This window comes from Odocoileus virginianus, chromosome 16 (genome assembly GCF_023699985.2).
Source record: "Odocoileus virginianus isolate 20LAN1187 ecotype Illinois chromosome 16, Ovbor_1.2, whole genome shotgun sequence".
NCBI lineage: Eukaryota > Metazoa > Chordata > Mammalia > Artiodactyla > Cervidae > Odocoileus > Odocoileus virginianus.
This window is the reverse complement of record NC_069689.1, coordinates 39,329,830-39,335,829: the sequence shown is the minus strand read 5'-3', so window position 1 is coordinate 39,335,829 and position 6,000 is coordinate 39,329,830. Positions and strand designations below refer to the sequence as shown.

Below are 6,000 nucleotides of genomic sequence, written 5' to 3'. Positions count from 1 at the left end.
CACAGACCCTCTCCTTTATGTATTGCCTATGGCTCCTTTCAATGGCAGAGTTCAGCGACTGCCATAGATACTCAGAGACTGTGTGGATCTCTGACCATTTCCAGAAAAAAAGTTGGCAACTTCTGATTGCATCCCATTTTTATTAATCTGTACTGATCAAATACATAGATCAAGTAGCTGCTATTATGGATTGAATATCTGTGCCGTTTCCCCCTCTCATCCCCCAAATATTAAAATCTAACCCCCAATGTGATGACACTTAGACTAGGACCTTCGGAAAATGATTAGATCATGAGGGCTCGGCCCTTATAAAAGGATTAGGCCCCTTATAAAAGACCTCAGGACCTCCCCTGCCTCTTCTGCCCTGTGAAGATATGGCAAAAACACAGTTGTCAATGAACCAGCAAGCAAACTCGCATCAGACAACTGCCTGGTCAAAATCTGCCAGCACCTTGATCTTGGCCTTCTCAGCCTTCAGAAGTGTGAGAAATACATATCTTTGTAAATCATCCAGCCTGTGCTATTTTCTTGTAATATCCCAAATAGTTGCCAAATATCCACTTGAGTTTTTAATACCTTTTCTTTCTAGCCCACAACTGAAACCAACTGTAGTAAAGCAAAATAGAATTACTTTAAAAAATGGTTGATCTACAAAATACTTGAATAGCTCAAAATTTTTGAGGTGGGACTTTTTATTTTTAGCTGGACACTGGTGCACAGATAGCTCTGGGGTGCCATGGCTTGTTTGCTTTTTGTAAAATTTAAGGATCCAGTAATAATGTTCCATTTGCATTAAAAGAGAACTTAAAGGTCTTGTGTTTCCTCTCAAACAAGAGTCATTACTTTACAACATTCCTGACCTCTGTTGACATCTCAGTTACTCTAGTTTTAGGCATTAACTATGCCATAGGTAAGGGGCTTCCCTGGTGGCTCAGTAGCAAAGAATCCACCTGCCAACGCAGGAGAGGATGCCTGGGTTGGGAAGATCCCCTAAAGAAGGAAATGGCAACCCACTCCAGTATTCTTGCCTGGGAAATCACCTGGACAGAGGAGCCTGGCAGGCTACAGCACATGGGGTCACAAAGAGTCAGACATGACTGAGTGATTGAATAACGATGACAATAACATAGCTAAACCAACACAACTGGGAGCTCCTTTCCTATGATTTCTTAGAGATTAGGTACTGAGAATATCAGTCTTGCTTCTCCCTCAAATTAAGTATAAATAATATAGAGGAAACAGTAAGAAAAATAAAATTCTAGGAAAATAGGTGATACAGCTCCAATCAATGGTATCAGTCAACTAAAATTACAAATTCATAGTTAAAAACAAATGTCTGCTATGAGGTCTTTCTCTTGGAAGAAACATTAGGAGCTATTTAAGAACTTTTGCTCAGATGCATAATTTGTATATCTTTGATAAAGTATGGTATTTATTTTTCATTCTGTTCTGACAACCTACCCATATGATTATGCATTATGATGGTACTGTTTTTCAGAGCCCTTTTCACACTTTACAAAATTAATGCAGATTTTTTTCCTCCATTTACTAAAAATTGAACATTTTCAATCAGTGTATCTAACCGAAACAAATAGCCTATATTCTTTGCCTTTTTTTTCTATGTTGGCAGAATTGAGTGTTTTATTTTTTCCTTTTGATTTAAACAAACAACACAGAAAAAGGAAAAGAAAATGGGGGAAAAACCAATTTGTCAACAGAAGTAAGTAGGATGTCAAAAATAAAAGCTTTCTGATATTCATAACCATTATGGCAACACTGGGGCGTTTAATTTAGAAGTCGGGTATTTTGAAATAGAAAGCCTCAGCATTTTGTGGAAGTCACATTTGCCTAGTTATTTTCCATTCTCCTTCACCTTTGTGTTTGAGTCAAGGAAGAACTCTGTGCTATCATGCATTCCCTTCTGTGACTCCCCTCCCTGCCCCATCCCCAGTAATTGATTTGCTCTCTTGTTTGGGGGCAAATGGGTCTGAGAAAAGAACTATTAAACCCAAGAAAAAAATTGTTAAAAATGAAGTTATTACTTGAAATGTATTGAAAGTACAGTTTGGAATTGGTCTTAATCCCCCAGTTGCTTCCTATTCAGCTCTACCTCAGCAGGTTGGCCCTTGTTTGTTTAGAGGCTGGTGTGATGGCTGAGCTGGTGCCAGGCCAATGTGTTTAAGTGAAACCTAGGAGGTCCTGGGTTAGTCGAATACTATTCGCATAAAGCCTTGGGAACGTCTAACGCTTGTGTTGCTATTTGTACCATCAAAGAACCTGGTGGTCTCAAATCATACCCAACTTTAATTTTCAAGAGAGCAAAGGAAATAATTTGAAAGAGCACCCCCAAACTTTGGATCCAATTCTGATTCAAGGAGAAAACTTTGAATCTCCTTCTGAAAAACAGAGACAGAAAAACACATGGAGAATTTATAGTAAAGAATACTCTAGGCTCCAGACTCATTACATACGTTCCCATCTAGCCTAAGATGGCAAAAAGAATTACCTTCATTTCACAAGCAAGACAATAGAGGTAGAGGGAAAATAAATGATTTCGGCAAATTGGAAAGGGAGGAAATTGAGCTTTAATCTCCTAGCATTCATTCATCTGTCCTCGGATTGCATACTTGTAGCATGGGAAGGTTTGGTTTTGTTGTTGTATTCTGGTTATTTTTTATTTACACAGTCCAGATGTCCTTGATTGAAAACCTACAGTGGGGCAACCCGTTCAATCTTTGCCTACTTTTAATTATTAGAAATTCACCTTTAGATTAACCAAACTCTCTGTTTTATCATCCTTCCAGTAGTTCAATAGTTTTACTCCTTGGAGCCATATGTAACAAACTTATATATGTCACATCCAAGCCATGAGAATATTAGAAGATGGTAATCATGTTCTCCTTTGTTAAAATGTCCTATGTTCTTCAATGTTTCCTCCATCAGTTTGGGCTGAAGGCTTATCTTTACTGTTTTATCTTTCCAAGTGATATTCTTTTTAACTAAACTCTGTTAAAAAATGCAAAGTCCAAAAAAATGGAACTCTCTAGGAACTGTCTGTACTTGAAAGGGTAGGTTTTAAAATTTCTCTGTTCTAGAGTGTGTGCTTCTGTGAACATCATCTTGAAGACCTCAGTCATCCTTTTCTCTTTTACTCTCATACTCCTACCACACTCATAACACTTCTGACAACAGCTGTATGTGTCCCCTGCCCCCATATACCAAACAATTCTTCGTCTGGGTATCCTTTCAATTTAACTCAGTTCTGACACTGTCTACCTAGAGATAGCATCAGAGCCCATATCAGATCCCACAAGTTAAGTGTTCAGTCCCACGAGACTGCCCCTCATTCAGAGTCTGATTACAATTAGTAGGTCCCCAGTTTACCTACAACTTCTGTCTGACTTGGCTTACAAATCAGAGGGTCCCATGACCTCCTCCATCCTTGGACTTGATTAGTTTGCTAGAACTGCTCACATAATTTACAGAAACATGTATGCTTACCAGTTTATTAAAGGAAATTATCAAGGATACAGATGGACAGCCAGATGATGAGGTATATAGATGAGGTCTGGGAGGGTCCTGAGTGCAGTAACTTCTGTTCTTGTGGAATTGGGGTACATCACTCTCTTGATATATGGTTGTACTCATCAGTTTTGAAGCTCCTCAAACTCAGTGCTTTTGGGGTTTTTATGGAGGCTTTGTATGTCAGTCATTAACTCAATTTCCATCTCTTCTCCCCTCTCCAGAGGATGGGGTTGGGATTAAAAATTCCAAGCTTCTTATCATGGCTTGATCTTTCTGGTGACCAGTCACCATCCGGAATATATCCAGGAGGCCACCAGAGTTGCCTGGTCAGAGCAAAGTTTGCTGTTAATGCTCTTACTTAGGAATTTACAATGATTACAGGAGTTCAGTGCCAGTAATATGGGGGCAGAGACCAAATGTATATTTCTCATTATAAATCGCAGTATCAACACACCTGGTCATTCTTTTTCTTTCTTTCTCTTTCTCCTTCCTCTCTCTCGCTCTCCTGTTTTTTGGAGGGGTCACATTACTCTTTCTACTCAAATTCAGTTTATTGTCAACTAATCCTTAAGACCTTATCAGGTGCCATGCTGCTGTGTCGTATCACTACCTCATCTTTTCAGGCTTGGTTGCTTTGCCAGTCTGAAATGCACACACATTTATCTCTGTTGAACTTCATCTTACCAAGACCAGTTTCTTGATCCAGCCTAACAAACACTTTGGATGTTGATTATCCAGCTTGAGCTTTATGTTACCTGAAAATGTGATGAGTTATCATCCAAGGCAATTTTAATAACTAATGCCAGAACTAAAGAGAAGATAGACTTCTTCTTTATCTGTGTCCATTACTCAGTACAATTTGGATCTGGATAGTTGAAAAATAAAAGGTTCTTATTTCCAATTCAGTACACCAGGCTTTTGTTCAGATCATGGTGGCTGACCTCATTAAACCCCTCACTAACTTCCAGGCATACCATGGCCATGTTTGCTATGCTTCCTGCATGCTAAGGCAATCTAATCTAATAATCCTTTCATATAAAGAAGTTAGATCCAGTGACTGTAACTTGTTGATAATGAACCTAAACTGAGTCCAGAAGCTCTAACTCTAGTGAAACTTTATGGAGAGTGACGTGCAGTAAAGACTGAGTAACATTTATTAATTATGGCTTGATAATTATCTGAAGTTTTGGATTTTTAAGGATTTCACCAGCTGCTGAAATCTTTTATTTTATATGCTTTGATTCAGGAGAAAATTAAGCACATAGGAAACTGATATTGCAACTATTTTTAAGTAATTCCTGTGAAATGTTCACAAATTTTCTGGATATTGAAAAGCTGTATCTCCAACAGCTAGATGTATAAACATCTTGATCACAACTTCTGTGTACTGAGAAAACAGATGAAATCTATGAAATCTATCTGACCCATGGGACATTTGTCAAAGAATTTTTAGGAAGGAAGAGAGGAAATGTTTTCAGTTAGCCCAGGAAAGATTCTTGTTAGTCTTTACAATTCAAAGGGAGTAGAGGGGATTACCAGCTTTATTTAATTTTTCTCTGCTCATTTCCCCTGGCTCAGCAGATGACTGCTTTGTTCTAGTGGATGTGAGACTGTGAAGAACAAAAACCAAAGAGCCACATAATCTCTGAAAGATTCCTTAGATGTCTCGAAGTCCAAATTTCAAACAAGGTCATAACTCTCTATGATAACCCTGACAGTTGGCCATCTCTTCTTGACCTCATGTATCTCATGTAAGCAGGAACTCATTATTAATAAAGGGACTATGCTATTTTTAGGAAGTTCTAAGCATTAGAAGGTCTTTTTTTAATGATGAATGGAAATTTGCCTCCTTGTAACTTTCACCCTCTACCCTCGGTTCTTTTGTGTGAAGATAGAGTAAGCATAACGTTTCCTTTACCTGACAGCTCTTTAGAATTCAGCGGTGACAATCTAATTCTTTTAAGTAGGGTATTTCAGTATGGACCCTTTACCTGGGTCCAGAAAAGGGATGGGGGAGGGCATGCAATGTCTACAGAGAAAGCATCTTCGTATAACAGTTGGACTTGAGATCATTCAACTTGCAGTCTCCTGTCAGTTCTTCCATTAAATGTGATTTGGAAGTCATCTAAAGCCTCACCTTTACCACCTGTAAAGTTCAGGGTACCTCTGCTAATTGCTTCAGAAGACTGTTATTGGGATGTGATAAGAGAATGAATGCCAAATATCTTTCTGAAAGTTATATGCTTTGTAAATATATAGACTTAAAGCTTCAGAGAAAGAAGCAACACCTGTGCCTCTGACCAATGATCTGCATTCTTTGTCTGGGGACACCTTCCCCATGCCTGATACAGTGGGATTGCTTCCTCTAGTCTGGTGCTGATAAAGAATGATAAAACTGATAAAGAATCTGCCTGTGGTGCAGGAGACCCAGGCTCAGTCTCTGGGTTGGGAAGATCCCCTGGAGAACCAAATGGC

At 38.8% G+C, this 6,000-nt stretch overlaps 1 long non-coding RNA gene across 3 annotated transcripts in view; it reads right to left on the bottom strand.

Annotated features, from left to right (window-relative positions):
• Positions 1-3,509: 3,509 nt before the first annotated feature.
• LOC110136914 (uncharacterized) overlaps positions 3,510-6,000 on the bottom strand; it is a 489,873-nt gene continuing 487,382 nt past the window's right edge. For all 3 annotated transcript variants that reach the window (XR_011491857.1, XR_011491856.1, XR_011491850.1), the window contains one exon: positions 3,510-3,848. This is a non-coding gene — a long non-coding RNA (uncharacterized lncRNA). The remainder of the gene's footprint in view (positions 3,849-6,000) is intronic.